Source organism: Capra hircus, chromosome 6, assembly GCF_001704415.2.
Source record: "Capra hircus breed San Clemente chromosome 6, ASM170441v1, whole genome shotgun sequence".
In the NCBI taxonomy this organism is placed as follows: Eukaryota; Metazoa; Chordata; class Mammalia; order Artiodactyla; family Bovidae; genus Capra; species Capra hircus.
This window is the reverse complement of record NC_030813.1, coordinates 85,005,793-85,023,179: the sequence shown is the minus strand read 5'-3', so window position 1 is coordinate 85,023,179 and position 17,387 is coordinate 85,005,793. Positions and strand designations below refer to the sequence as shown.

Sequence of the window (17,387 nt, the reverse complement as noted above, 5' to 3'; positions counted from 1 at the left end):
TCATTATAGTCCAGAGCTTTCCCAACATATTGTTCACTATCGGACATGACTGAGCAACTTCACTTCACTATTTATACTTTTTGCTATTTCTCTGTGGGAGATACAAGTGTTGAAACTTTCAAACGGTCTATCTTGCTGTGTGCATGCATGCTAAGTTGCTTCAGTCACGTTTGACTCTTTGCAACCCTATGGACCATAACCCATCACCTTAACTCTAACTCTGATTGAAGGATTCTGTAGACATTCACTTGCTACAGTTTTCAGGCTAGTCTTGTCTCTTACATAACAGTGGATTTGCATGTGTAAAATCATCGACTTTTAAATCAGTGACAGCGCTGACAACACTGAACACACTGTATAATCTAGAAGTGTTTTACTCTTTGCCCTTTCACTTGCTTTCCACTTCTGTTGACAATTAATATAATGTACTTAGTTGAGTTGTATTATGTTATAAATACATAAACTCTCATTATAAATCAGGAATTATACTTTAACTTCCTGATTGATTTCTCCTTTTATATATGCATGAGCACTGGTGAAAGAATGCAGTAATAGTTGCAGGAGCAAAAAGTCTATGAAGTGGCTCTCATTTCTGGTACTGCAACAGATGACTTGATACTTTAGCTCTAGAAGTTGTGGAAAGGTGCTGGTTTGGCCAACGGAATACAGTCATTGAATGAATATGAAAACAGTTCTGGATGAACTTGTCAGGAGGGTTCATGAGGTGACTGTTCTGACACCTCCAACTTCCATTCTTGTTGATCCCAATGAATCATCTCCTATTAAATATGAGACTTTTCCTCTGGCTGAAGGAGCCTGGCAGGTTGCAGTCCATGGAGTCCCAAAGAGTCAGACATGACTGAGTAACTAAGCACAGCACACAGCACATTGTAAGAATTTTATCAAGCATTTGGTCAGCATGTGGACATATCTGGCAAAAGATTTCTTTCGGACACATTTTTCATTAGTAAGAAGTTTATACTGGGAATTTTTTGATGTTTTTAAGGATCTCTGTAAAGATGTTGTTTCTAACAAGTGACTTATGACAAAACACAGGAATCAGGTTTAACGTTGTTCTTGCAGATGCCATGGATCCTGTGGGGAGTGAGCTTCTCACTGAGATACCTAAAGTATCTTTATTTGTACAATCTCTGCTTCTTGTATGGTGACTCAGTGGAAAAGATTAGTGGAAAACTTCCATTCTTACCATCTTATGCACCTGATATGTTTTCTGAATTCGTCGTCATATGACATTCAGGGAGAGGGTCAAAAACTTATGTACTTTATTTTGATTTTTGGTTCCAAATGTTTAATGTGAACACATGGAGTAAGTTTTACAGTGAAATACTAGGTAAGTCATGTTTTTAGTTGGTAGCATGAAATCTTATTTTTTCTAGTTCTTTTGAAAGTGAATTCACATAAGGTCACAGGAATTTGTCTCCTCTAAGTAAAATAAGGAAATGAAAATACAAAATGATTCAGCAAACTCATAAATATTATGGAAACTTTTATGGAATACTGCAAGTAGAACCCTGTGTTCCGTTACTGGCATAGAACACTCCAGGAAGTCATAAACCACAATTTGAAGGATTAAGACTTCACCAAAAAATTATATATCTACTTTACTAAACTTCTTTTTTTAATTTAGAAAGCATCACTAGAAACCTCGTAAAATTTTTCATTAATAAAGTCATGTATGTTGAAGAGTCCCACAGATATTTGTAGCAATAGTATCTAGGTAGCACTTAGAAACTGTTCCTACTTGTTTGTTCCTACTTGTTCCTACTTGTACCTCAGTTTTCTTATTATATTACACTACATTATATATTATGGGTTCCCAAGGTGGTACTAGTGGTAAAGAACCTTAATGAAGGAGACTTAAGAGACATGGATTCAATCCATAGGTCAGGAAGATCCCCTAGAGGAGGGCAAGACAGGGTTCAGCAAACTCATAAATATTATGGTAAAATTTATCAAATACTGAAAGTAGAACCCTGTGTTCCATTACTAGTATAGAGCATTCCAGGAAGCCATAAACAACCATTTGAAGGATTAAGACTTCTCCAAGCAATTATATATCTGCCTTACTAAACTTGAGTATCTGCCTTAATAAACTGCAGTGTCTGCCTTACTAATACTCCAGTATTCTTGCCTAGAGAATCCAATGGACAGAGGAGCCTAGAGAACGACTAGGTCCACAGGCTCACAGAGAGTCTGACATGACAGAAGCGATTTAGCATGCATACATGAGTATTGCATACTATACATGCACAGACGTATTTGCTTTATCAAAAAACAGACACTTTGAAACATCTTTGGCCAAAACATTTCAAGCCTTTTCACAAAAATTGCCTAATATATGCATGTGACAAGACAGTCATTTCATCAAAGATTTGTTTTTGTTTTTTCTTTCAGGAAGACCCACTACAACATTTGAGATAATGAGGAAAGCTGAAACATGACTCATCTTGGCACCTATTGGAATTTAGAATTTCCTCTCTCAGTGCTACCAAATTTTGAGTTTATTGGAGGCCTTCTCTGCAAACCTGCCAAATCTCTGCCTTTCTGGATTTATTTCTCCACTGATCTCCAGTAGCACACTGGAGAGGCCATCTTTCAGTGTCTTATCTTTTGCCTTTGCATACTGTTCATGGGGTTCTCAAGGCAAGAATCCTGAAGTGATTTGCCATTCCATTCTCCAGTGGACCACATTTTGTCAGAACTCTCCACCATGATCCATCTGACTTGGGTGGCCATACACAGCATGGCTCATAGTTTCATTGAATTAAACAAGTAAGAAACTATTACTTAGCTTTTAGAAGAAACTTCTGACATACCACACAACGGAGATGAATTTTACTCTAAATGAAATAAGCTAGTCCAGAAAGACAAGTACAAGAAAAGTCCAGAGTATCCAGCCTAGTCAAATTCGTAGACACATAAAGCAGAGTGATGGCTGCCAGAGGCTGAGGAAAGAGGAAATTGTAGTTTCTTAATGACATAGACTTCAATTTTTGCCCGATCAAAAAGTTCTGGTGATTGGTTTCACTATATGAATACACTTAATGCTACTGAACCATAACTTTAGGAATGATTAAGATGGCAATATCTTTTAAAAAGCTACAATTCTAATAATTCTAGAATATATCCAGTTTTCTCTTTAGGTGTTTATTTAATTTATATGCTGAGTACATCATGAGAAACGCTGGGCTGGAAGAAGCAGAGGCTGGAATCAAGATTGCTGGGAGAAATATCAATAACCTCGGATATGCAGATGACACCATCCTTATGGCAGAAAGTGAAGAGGAACTCAAAAGCCTCTTTATGAAAGTGAAAGTGGAGAGTGAAAAAGTTAGCTTAAAGCTCAACATTCAGAAAACGAAGATCATGACATCTGGTCCCATCACTTCATGGGAAATAGATGGGGAAACAGTGGAAACAGTGTCAGGCTTTATTTTTTTGAGCTCCAAAATCACTGCAAATGGTGACTACAGCCATGAAATTAAAAGACAGTTACTCCTTGGAAGGAAAGTTATGACCAACGTAGATAGCATATTCAAAAGCAGAGACATTACTTTGCCACCTAAGGTCTGTCTAGTTAAGGCTATGTTTTTTCCTGTGGTCATGTATGGATGTGAGAGTTGGACTGTGAAGAAGTCTGAGTGCCGAAGAATTGTTGCTTTTGAACTGTGGTGTTGGAGAAGACTCTTGAGAGTCCCTTGGACTGCAAGGAGATCCAACCAGTCCATTCTGAAGGAGATCAATCCTGGGATTTCTTTGGAAGAAATGATGCTAAAGCTGAAACTCCAGTCTTTGGTCACCTCATGTGAAGAATTGACTCATTAGAAAAGACTCTGATGCTGGGAGGGATTGGGGGCTGGAGGAGAAGGGGACGACAGAGGATGAGATGGCTGGATGGCATCTCTGACTCAATGGACACAAGTCTGAGTGAACTCCGGGCGTTGGTGACGGATAGGGAGGCCTGGTGTGCTGCAATTCATGGGGTCCCAAAGAGTGGGACACGACTGAGCGACTGAACTGAACTGAGCTGAGATGTTTGGAGCAATCTTTTCAATATGTTAGCTATGCTGTTGCTCCTTTGTGATGAAGTGTCTTGCTGATCTTGTTTGTGATGCCAGTTTTCTTGCCATTCATACAGCTCACACTGTTCGCTGAACCCAGGGTAGGCAAGGCACCAGTTAAGAGCCTGGAAGGAGACTCAAGGAGCCACAGTAACTGCAGACAGGTTACTGTCTCCTGACTGGCACGGCAGCCATAAAACAGCTTCTCTCCTGGCTGATGCAGTACCTGTAGCAGCAGCCATAACATAACCATAACCTAGCCATAGCATAATCTCATGTAACATAACCATGGGTCACACCAGTGTAGCCCCAGTGCAGCAGCAGTGAGGGCTTTCATGGTGAAGCTCCTACAGGCCTACTGCACAAAGCAGCCCTTGACCAGTAAGAACCTCGTGATATGCACATGCAGTCCTACATCTGTTACAGATCTCATCTGTTACATAACCGTGCAAACTCATTGTTTACAGAACATGGGTGAGAGAGCATGAGAGCATGGGGCGTGAGGCCCTGACTGGAGTTATCTTGTTAATTTCCCCACATGACGCAAATTTTTTTTCCACAGGCAGTGAAAGTGTTTGCCCAAGCTCTGGAGAAAAAGACATTGTGGTGTTTTCTTTGGAGTCAATGGTTATCAACAGAAGAAAGGGCCAATATGATTGCATCAGCTCTTGCTCAGATTCCACAAAAGGTAAGCAAAGTAATTTAATAGTGGAAAAATATTTAATGAGTCACTTAAATAATATAAAAGGTGTGATTACAGACAATTTCTGCAAGAAAGGTAAATTATTATGATAACTCCAACTTCACTCAAATATTTATAAGAACCAAAATATATATGACAAGTGCTACAGTGGTGTGATCACTCACCTAGAGCCAGACATCTTGGAATGTGAAGTCAAGTGGGCCTTAGAAAGCATCACTATGAACAAAGTTAGTGGAAGTGATGGAATTCCAGTTGAGCTATTTCAAATCCTGAGATGATGCTGTGAAAGTGCTGCTCTCAATATGCCAGCAAATTTGGAAAACTCAACAGTGGCCACAGGACTGGAAAAGGTTAGTTTGCATTCCAGTCCAAAAGAAAGGCAATGCCAAAAAATGCTCAAACTACCACACAATTGCACTCATCTCACATGCTAGTAAAGAAATGCTCAAAATTCTCCAAGCCAGGCTTCAGAGAAACGTAAACTGTGAACTGACAGATGTTCAAGCTGGATTTAGAAAAGGCAGAGGAACAGAGATCAAATTGCCAACATCTGAGGAGAAGGCAATGTCACGCCCCCTCCAGCACTATTGCCTGGAAAATCCCATGGACACAGGAGCCTGGTGGGCCACAGTCCATGGGGTCGCTAAGAGTTGGACACAACTGAGTGACTTCACTATCACTTTTCACTTTCATGCATTGGAGAAGGAAATGGCAACACACTCCAGTATTCTTGCCTGGAAAATCCCAGGGATGCAAGAGCCTTGTGGGCTGGTCTATGGGGTCTATGAGTTCACAGAGTCGGACATGACTGAAGCGAATTAGCAGCAGTGGATCATGGGAAAAGCAAGAGAGGTCTAGAAAAACATCTATTTCTCCTTTATTGACTATGCCAAAGCCTTTGACTGTGTGGATCACAGTAAACTGTGGAAAATTCTGAAAAAGATGGGAATACCAGACCACCTGACCTGCCTCTTGAGAAACCTGTATGCAGGTCAGGAAGCAACAGTTAGAACTGGACATGGAACAACAGACTCGTTCCAAATAGGAAAAGGAGTACGTCAAGGCTGTATATTGTCACCCTGCTTATTTAACTTACATACAGAGTACATCATGAGAAACTCTGGGCTGGAAGAAGCACAAGCTGGTACCAAGCAAGACTGCTGGGAGAAATACCAATAACCTCAGATATGCAGATGACACCACCCTTATGGCAGAAAGTGAAGAGGAACTAAAAATTCTCTTGATGAAAGTGTAAGAGGAGAGTGAAAAAGTTGGCATAAACCTCAACATTCAGAAAACGAAGATCATGGCATCTGGTCCCATCACTTCGTGGGAAATACATGGGGAAACAGTGGAAACAGTGTCAGACTTTATTTGGGTGGGGGCTCCAAAATCACTGCAGATGGTGATTGCAGCCATGAAATTAAAAGACCCTTACTCCTTGTTAGGAAAGTTATGACTAACCTAGACAGCATATTAAAAAGCAGAGATGGGGGGGGCGGGAGGGGGGTGCTCCTAAGATAGCGGAGGAATAGGACGGGAACACCGCTTTCTCTCTCACAAATTCCTCAAAAGAACATTTCAACGCTGAGCATACTCCACAAAACAACTTCTGTAGGCTGGCAGAGGACTTCAGGCAACCAGAAAAGCAGACCATTGTCTTTGAAAACAAGTAGGAAAAAATATAAAAGATGAAATGAGAGACAAAGGAGGTGGGGAGGGAGCTCCGTCCCAGGAAGGGAAGCCTGTCCCTTGAAGGGAATTTTAAGAAGAGAGGTTTCCAAACACCACACTCTCCCTGCCGAATCTGTGGCGAGCCTTGGAAACACAGAGGGCAACATAACAGGAAGGAAAATTAAATAAATAATTAAAACCAAGAGATTACAAGCCCAACAGTAACTCCCCAGCGGAAAAGCAGCACAGATGCCTGCATCCACCACTAGGAAGTGGGGGCAGGGCAGGGAAGCTCGGGAGGCTCGGGCTGCAGTGCTTTGTAAGAATCGGGCAGGAACACCCCACGTGTAACCAGAACTATCTAACTTGGGCTAGCAAACCAGACTGTGGGATAGCTACCACGTGAAAAGCTGGAACATAAGACACCGCCAGGACCGCGCACAGAACAAAGAATGGAACGGAAATAGCCAGCTGCAGACCATCCCCTGCCGGGGACAGGCAGCCAGAGCCGTAAAGGCTGGAAAGGGGCAATTGCAGGCCCGGAGAGACCCTACCTACCAAACTGCAGGCAGGCTTCTTTGCTAAGACTTCTGGGGGTGCTGGACAGTCACCATCTGCCTCACAAGGGGCGCCAGCGGCACACCCAGAAAACTGAGCAGCAGAGGCAGGAAAGGCGACAACTCGCAGCGACCGCGCTCGCCAAACTCCTGAGCTACTCGGACCTGGGAAGAGCACAAAGCGCAGTCCCAGCCGAATCTGAGCCTCTGAGGGCTGCCTCAGCGCCGAACCTGAGCAGCTTAGACCAGGGAGGTGCACGCAGCCTAGGGCCGGCCTCAGAAGGTTCCCGGCTGAGCATCGTAGAGCCGGAGCGGTTTGTGCGCCGCGAGAAGGGACAGGTCCAGCGGGGCTGAGACGCTGTGTGCACACGACAGTGCTATATGTTTGCAGCATCCCCCCTCCCCACAGTGTGACTGAACTAGTGAGCCTAAAAAACCAGCAAACAGAAGAAGTTAAACAGAGGGAACCGCCTTGGAAGTGATTCCACACTGCCCACAACATCAGAGAAGGGCCAGAAATATCTTTACTGTTTTTACAATCATTCCTTGTTTTTTTTTCCTCCCTCCCCCTTTTCTCTCTTGCTTTTTTTCCCTAACTTTTTTTTTAATGGTTAAGTCTTCTATTTCTCCTCTTATTTTTATTTCTATAACCTAATATTAATTTTCAAAAAAAAGATTCTATTTTTTAAAGGCAAACATCATATATAGTCTTTATGTGGTTGTTGTTGGAGTTTTTTAATAATTCTTGTGGCTTTTTTTTTCTTTTTTCTTTTTTCCTTCTGCTTCTTTTCTTTAATATTGTATTTTTGAAAACCCAACCTCTACTCTAGATTTTTAATCTTTGCTCTTTGGTTTTTGTTGTCAATTTTGTACATTTAAAAACCCCAAGTTTACCTGAGAGCGAGATTACTGGCTTGACCACTCTCTCCTCCTTTGGACTCTCCTTTTGCTCCACCAGGTGGCCTCTGTCTCTTTTCTCCCCCATCTCTTCTCTATCCAACTCTGTGAATCTCTGTGTTCCAGACAGTGGAGAACACCTAAGGAACTGGTTACTGGCAGGATTTGTCTCTCTCCTTCTCATTCCTCTCTCTTATCCTCCTGGCCACCTCTGTCTACTTCCTCCCTCTCCTCTTCCCTGTATAACTCTGTAAATACCTCTGAGCGGTCCAGACTATGGAGCTCACATAAGGAAGTGACTACTGGCTAGCTTGCTCTCTCCTCTTTTGATCTCACCGCATCTCTAACTACCCCCTCCCTCTTCTCTTCTCCATGTAACTCAGTGAACCTCTCTGGGTGTCCCTCAATGTGGAGAAACTTTTCATCCTTAAGCTAGATGTTTTATCATCGGTGCTATATAGATGGAGAAGTCTAGAGGCTACTGTAAAAATAAAACTGAAAACCAGAAGCTTAAGTCCAAAGCCTGAGAACTCAGAGAACTCCTGAATTCAGGGAACGTTAAGCAATAGGAACTCATCAAACGCTTCCATACCTACACTGAAACCAAGCTCCACCCAAGGACCAACAAGTTCCAGAGCAAGACATACCACGCAAATTCTCCAGCAACACAGGAACTCACCCCTGAGCTTCAATATTCAGGCAGCTCAAAGTTACTCCAAAACCATTGACGTCTCATAACCCATTACTGGTCATTCCACTGCACTCCAGAGAGAAGAAACCCAGCTCCACCAACCAGAACTCCAACACAAGACCTCCCTAACCAGGAAACCTTGACAAGCCACTGATACAACCCCACCCACAGTGAGGAAGCTACGTAATAAAGAGAATGCCACAAATTCCCAGAATATAGAAAGGCCACCCCAAACACAGCAATATAACCAAGATGAAGAGACAGAGGAATACTCAGCAGGTAAAGGAACAGGAGTGCTGCCTACCAAACCAAACCAAAGAGGAAGAGGTAGGGAATCTACCTGAGAAAGAATTCTGAATATTGATGGTGAAAATGATCCAAAGTCTTGAAATCAAAATGGAATCACAGAGAAATAGCCTAGAGACAAGGATTGAGAAGATGCAAGAAAGGTTTAACAAGGACCTAGAAGAAATAAAAAAGAGTCAATATATAATGAATAATGCAATAAATGAGATCAGAAACACTCTGGAGGCAACAAATAGTAGAATCATGGAGGCAGAAGATAGGATTAGTGAAATAGAAGATAGAATGGTAGAAATAAATGAATCAGAGAAGAAACAAGAAAAACGAATTAAAAGAAATGAGGACAATCTCAGAGACCTCCAGGACAACATGAAATGCTCCAACATTCGAATTATAGGAGTCCCAGAAGAAGAAGACAAAAAGAAAGACCATGAGAAAATCCTAGAGGAGATAATAGTTGAAAACTTCCCTAAAATGGGGAAGGAAATAATCACCCAAGTCCAAGAAACCCAGAGAGTTCCAAATAGGATAAAACCAAGGCAAAACACCCCAAGACACATATTAATCAAATTAACAAAGATCAAACACAAAGAATAAATATTAAAAGCAGCAAGGGAAAAACAACTAATAACACACAAGGGGATTCCCATAAGGATAACAGCTGATCTTTCAATAGAAACTCTTCAGGCCAGGAGGAAATGGCAAGACATACTTAAAGTGATGAAAAAAAATAACTACAGCCCAGATTACTGTACCCAGCAAGGATCTCATTCAAATACGAAGGAGAAATCAGAAGCTTTACAGACAAGCAAAAGCTGAGAGAATTCAGCACCACCAAACCAGCTCTCCAACAAATTCTAAAAGATATTCTCTAGACAGGAAACACAAAAAGGGTGCATAAACCCGAACCCAAAACAATAAAGTAAATGGTAATGGGATCATACTTATCAATAATTACCTTAAACGTAAATGGGTTGAATGCCCCAACCAAAAGACAAAGATTGGCCGAATGGATACAAAAACAAGACCCCTCTATATGCTGCTTGCAAGAGACCCACCTCAAAACAAGGGACGCATATCGACTGAAAGTGAAGGGCTGGAAAAAGATATTCCACGCAAATAGAGACCAAAAGAAAGCAGGAATGGCAATACTCATATCTGATAAAATAGACTTTAAAACAAAGGCTGTGAAAAGAGATAGAGAAGGCCACTACATAATGATCAAAGGATCAATCCAAGAAGAAGATATAACAATTATAAATATATATGCACCCAATATAGGAGCACTGCAATATGTAAGACAAATGCTAACAAGTATCAAAGGGGAAATTAAAAATAACACAATAATAGCGGGAGACTTTAATACCCCACTCACACCTATGGACAGATCAACTAAGCAGAATATCAACAAAGAAACACAAACTTTAAATGATACATTAGATCAGTTAGACCTAATTGATATCTATAGGACATTTCACCCCAAAACAATGAATTTCACCTTTTTCTCAAGTGCTCATGGAACATTCTCCAGGATAGATCACATCCTGGGCCATAAATCTAACCTTGATAAATTTTAAAAATCAAATCATTCCAACTATCTTTTCTGACCATAATGCATTAAGATTAGATCTCAATTACAGGAGAAAAACTATTAAGAATTCCAACATATGGAGGTTGAACAACACACATCTGAATAACCAACAAATCACAGAAGAAATCAAAAAAGAAATTAAAATATGCACAGAAATTAATGAAAATGAAAACACAACAACCCTAAACCTGTGGGACACTATAAAAGCAGTGCTAAGAGGAAAGTTCATAGCAATACAGGCATACCTCAAGAAACAAGAAAAATGTCAAATAAATAACCTAACTCTACACCTAAAGCAACTACAAAAAGAAGAAATGGAGAATCCCAGAGTTAGTAGAAGGAAAGAAATCTTAAAAATTAGGGCAGAAATAAATGCAAAAGAAACAAAAGAGACCATAGCAAAAATCAACAAAGCCAAAAGCTGGTTCTTTGAAAGGATAAATAAAATTGACAAACCATTAGCCAGACTCATCAAGAAGCAAAAAGAGAAAAATCAAATCAATAAAATTAGAAATGAAAATGGAGAGATCACAACAGACAACACAGAAATACAAAGGATCATAAGAGACTACTATCAGCAATTATATGCCAATAAAATGGACAACGTGGAAGAAATGGACAAATTCTTAGAAAAGTACGATTTTCCAAAACTGAACTAGGAAGAAATAGAAAATCTTAACAACACATCACAAGCATCGAAATTGAAACTGTAATCAGAAATCTTCCAGCAAACAAAAGCCCAGGTCCAGACGGCTTCACAGCTGAATTCTACCAAAAATTTCGAGAAGAGTTAACACCTATCCTACTCAATCTCTTCCAGAAAATAGCAGAGGAAGGTAAACTTCCAAACTCATTCTATGAGGCCACCATCACCCTAATACCAAAACCTGACAAAGATACTACAAAAAAAAGAAAACTACAGTCCAATATCACTGATGAACATAGATTCAAAAATCCTCAATAAAATTCTAGCAATCAGAATCCAACAACACATTAAAAAGATCATACACCATGACCAAGTGGGCTTTATCCCAGGGATGCAAGGATTCTTCAATATCCGCAAATCAATCAATGTAATTCACCACATTAACAAATTGAAAAATAAAAGCCATATGATTATCTCAATAGATGCAGAGAAAGCCTTTGACAAAATTCAACATCCATTTATGATAAAAACTCTCCAGAAAGCAGGAATAGAAGGAACATACCTCAACATAATAAAAGCTATCTATGACAAACCCACAGCAAACATTATCCTCAATGGTGAAAAATTGGAAGCATTTCCCCTAAAGTCAGGAACAAGACAAGGGTGCCCACTTTCACCGCTACTATTCAACACAGTTCTGGAAGTGTTGGCCACAGCAATCAGAGCAGAAAAAGAAATAAAAGGAATCCGAATTGGAAAAGAAGAAGTAAAACTCTCACTGTTTGCAGATGGCATGATCCTCTACATAGAAAACCCTAAAGACTCCACCAGAAAATTACTAGAGCTCATCAATGAATATAGTAAAGTTGCAGGATATAAAATCAACACACAGAAATCTCTTGCATTCCTATACACTAATAATGAGAAAGTAGAAAAAGAAATTAAGGAAACATTCCATTCACCATTGTAACGAAAAGAATAAAATACTTAGGAATATATCTAACTAAAGAAACTAAAGACCTATATATAGAAAACTATAAAACACTGATGAAAGAAATCAAAGAGGACACTAATAGATGGAGAAATATACCATGTTCATGGATCGGAAGAATCAATATAGTGAAAATGAGCATACTACCCAAAGCAATTTACAAATTCAATGCAATCCTTATCAAGCTACCAGCCATATTTTTCACAGAACTAGAACAAATAATTTCAAGATTTGTATGGAAATACAAAAAACCTCAAATAGCCAAAGCAATCTTGAGAAAGAAGAATGGAACTGAAGGAATCAACTTGGCTGACTTCAGGCTCTACTACAAAGCCACAGTCATCAAGACAGTATGGTACTGGCACAAAGACAGAAATATAGATCAGTGGAACAAAATAGAAAGCCCAGAGAAAAATCCACACACATCGGACACCTTATCTTTGACAAAGTAGGCAAGAATATACAATGGAGTAAAGACAATCTCTTTAACAAGTGGTGCTGGGATAACTGGTCAACCACTTGTAAAAGAATGAAACTAGATCACTTTCTAACACCACACACAAAAATAAACTCAAAATGGATTAAAGATCTAAATGTAAGACCAGAAACTATAAAACTCCTAGAGGAGAACATAGGCAAAACCCTCTCCGACATAAATCACAGCAGGATCCTCTATGATCCTCCTCCCAGAATACTGGAAATAAAAGCAAAAATAAACAAATGGGATCTAATTAAAATTAAAAGATTCTGCACAAAAAAAGAAAATATAAGCAAGGTGAAAAGACAGCCTTCTGAATGGGAGAAAATAATAGCAAATGAAACAACTGACAAACAACTAATCTCAAAAATATACAAGCAACTCCTGCAGCTCAATTCCAGAAAAATAAACGACCCAATCAAAAAATGGGCCAAAGAACTAAATAGACATTTCTCCAAAGAAGACATACGGATGGTTAACAAACACAGGAAAAGATGCTCAACATCACTCATTATTAGAGAAATGCAAATCAAAACCACAATGAGGTACCACTTCACACCAGTCAGAATGTCTGCGATCCAAAAATCTGCAAGCAATAAATGCTAGAGAGGATGTGGAGAAAAGGGAACCCTCCTACACTGTTGGTGGGAATGCAAACTAGTACAGCCACTATGGAGAACAGTGTGGAGATTCCTTAAAAAATTGCAAATAGAACTGCCTTATGACCCAGCAATCCCACTGCTGGGCATACACACCGAGGAAACTAGAATTGAAAGAGACACATGTACCCCAATGTTCATCACAGCACTGTTTATAATAGCCAGGACATGGAAACAACCTAGATGTCCATCAGCAGATGAAAGGATAAGAAAGCTGTGGTACATATACACAATGGAGTATTACTCAGCGGTTAAAAAGAATACATTTGAATCAGTTCTGATGAGATGGATGAAACTGGAGCAGGTTATACACAGTGAAGTAAGCCAGAAAGAAAAACACCAATACAGTACACTAACACATATATATGGAATTTAGAAAGATGACAATAATGACCCTGTATGCAAGACAGCAAAAAAGACACAGATGTGTATAGTGGACTTCTTGGACTCAGAGGGAGAATGTGGGATGATATGGGAGAATGGCATTGAAACATGTATACTATCATGTAAGAATTGAATCACCAGTCTATGTCTGATGCAGGATACAGCATGCTTGGGGCTGGTTCACGGGGATGACACAGAGGGATGTAGCGGGGAGGGAGGTGGGAGGGGGGTTCATGTTTGGGATCACATGTACACCCGTGGTGGATTCATCTCAATATATGGCAAAACCAATACAGTGTTATAAAGTAAAGTAAAGTAAAAATTAAAAGTTTAAAAAAAAAACAAAGAGAGACATAACTTTGCCAACAAATATCCACCTAGTCAAGGCTATGGTTTTTCCTATGGTCATTTATGAATGTGAGAGTTGGACTGTAAAGAAAGCTGTATGCTGAAGAATTGATGCTTTTGAACTGGGGTGTTAAAGAAAACTCTTGAGAGTCCCTTGGACTGTAAGGAGATCCAACCAGTACATCCTAAAGGAGACCAGTCCTAGGTGTTCACTGGAAGGCTTGATGCTGAAGCTGAAACTCCAATACTTTGGTCACCTCATGCGAACAGTTGACTCATTGGAAAAGACCCTGATGCTGGGAGGGATTGGGGGCAGAAGGAGAAGGGAATGACAGAGGATGAGATGGCTGGATAGCATCACCGACTCCATGGACATGAGTTTGAGTAAACTCCAGGTGTTGGTGAAGGGCAGGGAGGCCTGGCGTGCTGGGATTCATGGGGTCATGAAGAGTCGGACACGACTGAGCGACTGAACTGATTGACTGACGGTAGTTTAGAGTATCTTTTTGTGACAATACTTTGGATTAACACTATCAAAATGGAAAATATCTAAGAGATCCAGTATGAATTTTGATATTATAATGGGGTTGTGGGCAGGAAAATAAACCATCAAATTCTGCGCTGTCATTTGTTCCTTTTCATTGAAGGACTCTTGAGGACACAGTAAACATACAATTATTCTGGAGTAAAATTTTAACAGTAAGTGCAGTAGCACAAAGACATTATGCAATAGTGATAAAAGTCTGGAATGCATCGTGCAGACTGTGCTTGTCAGATAATCCTGACCCCTTTCATTTCCCCTAAATTTTAAAGTAGCCCTATCAGTGTGCTTTGTAGGGTGCTATTCAGAGAACGGATGGTCAGGGCTCCCTAAGAGACCTCCAGATCCCATCCAGACACAGTGACTTAGAGAAAGATAAACACCAGCCTCCCTGGTGACTTAGTCCTGACGAAATCTGAATCAGGAAGATCGAAGAGAAGACAGGGTCCTGCCCTTAAGTAAGCTCTGTGCGTGGTAAGGTCTGGCCCATAATGGACTCTACTTCTAACCTGTCACTTTGCTCCTTCGATTGAGGAGGGAGAGGGACTGTAGGAAGGAATCAAGCATAAGGAAAGTGGTATGGAAAAGATTCAGCAACTTCTTTCTCCATAAAATAGAGTGGTACCTTATTTTCTAATACATAAAATTCCCCTGAGGTCTTTGGATATTTTGAACTACTTTTATAATTTGCTATCTGATATTGTGATCTTCTCCTAATGACCTATGCTGTTTCTTTGCTGATAGACTTACTTTACATTTCCAGAGCAGATAGAGGTTAAACACTATAAATTATAATCCAGTGTATGAGAATTGATTGGGAATTCCAAAATCCGTACCTTTCTTTTGTACTGGGCATAGAAACTACAGATTGACACTGTCACTCCTTTGTGGTTCATTGTTAAAGTGTTCATGGTCAGCTAAATAAATTTTATTATCACAAAGTTGGAACGTTTTCAACAGTTTATTGATACTTATAAATTACAAAAAAAGGCTTCATTTGTAAATGTAAACATCATTTGTCTATGCCATCATGTGTGAATGGTCATGATTATATTCCATAGCTGAATGAATATAGTAATAAGTATGTAAAATGTAACTATTCCTACTGATGTCAGTGTGTTAATAGTTATCGTTGCTTATGATCACGCATCCTTTCTTCCTACAAGCCATATGGAAGACATTTTATGTTATCTTTTAATCTCTTGAATTCTAATGCTATAACTTTAAACTAATTGAATAAGGTATTTTTGTTACCCTAACAGGTTCTATGGACATACGATGGCAAAAAGGCAGACACCTTAGGACCCAATATTTGTCTGTATAACTGAATTCCACCAGAATGACCTTCTTGGTAAATATTGGCAGAACAAATCCTAAAAACATGATTAACAGCTGAGCAGAGTGATAGTACTTCAATAGCAAATAAACTTATCAAGTGTTTATTATTAAGACATTCAGAAAGAAAATTTACTTCTGTGTTTTCACTCCCAACACTAGAGGGGAGAAGGAAAACATATCATAGTTGGCAATGAATTATACATTGGTCCTATCCCTTATGCCCCAAATTAAAATATCTTCATTTTGCCTGTAATCGCTTCTAACAGTGAGTAGCTTAATGGGTTATTGTTCTACCTCTGAATGCTTTCCTTACACCTATTGGTTCTCCTGTGTAGGAGTATTTTAGATACTACTGATAAATAATAGCTCCTTATTTATTACCAGTGACTCTCCATTTTCTACAGAAATAAAATCCACAATCATTTCCATGAAGAGGTAGCATATTTCTTAATAAAATGAAGATTCTCTTTTCTTTGGTTCCACAGTTACTACCATTACCCTTTCGGTGATTTTGACACCATTCTTATCAGATTAAATGACTTCCTTAATCTTTTAGAGAATATATTTTTGAATGCCCCCTTTTTATGCATATGTGGTTTCTTTTACCCAGAGTGTTCTTTACGTTGTTCTTCTGCCAATCTTGAATTCACTTGTGAAATCCAAGTGACAAAGCACTTCTTTCATGAAGTCTTCACTTATCTCTCCAGCAGACAGGAGTTTCTGGCTGTGAGTTCTGAAAGCAATTTAAATGCAGTTTCCTGTGTGTAACCATCTGTTATCTTAAAAACATTGCTTTTTACAGTGCCTTATAAGGCCCATTTCTTGTTTTATTCTGAATTATTATTAACAGTTTTAGTGAAAGTCACTCAATGCTAGATCATCCAAAAACCAAAGGCTTTATAACTCATGGTAGAATCAACAGCACTTACAAGGCCATCTGCCATGAGATCACTATGGTGGGCTTTCCTATGTTTGCTGATCAACTTGATAACATCACCTGATGGCCCACAGCATACCAGGCTTCCCTGTCCTTCACCATCTCCCAGAGTTTGCTCACACTCATGTCCATTGAGTCAGTGATGCTATCTAACCGTCTCATCCCGTGTTGTCTCCTTCTGCTTTAAGTGGCCACTGTCATCAGTAGGCAGATCGTTCAGACAAAATAATCAATATGGCAATAGTGATAATAAAATTATACAATTGACCAGTCAAACTTAATTGATATCTTTAGAATTAATACATTACACTGAAAAAATCAGAACACACATCTTCAGCCTTTGCAAACTGCAGGATTTCTGCTGCTTTTTCATTTTAGTCCAGAACTTTCCCCAAATAATTTACATTGCTTTGCAGTTGATCATTTATTGTTTTTGCTGTTTCTGTGAGGGACACAATTGTTGTGACCTCATAACCCTCCATTTTGTTGATGTCACCTTATCTCTAATTCTGTGTCAAAGCGACTGCAGACACAAGAGCCTCTCACTTGCTATTGTTTTACACTAGT

The 17,387-nt window shown here is 39.6% G+C and overlaps 1 pseudogene; it reads left to right on the top strand.

Annotated features, from left to right (window-relative positions):
* LOC108636268 lies at positions 4,418–16,884 on the top strand (annotated as a pseudogene).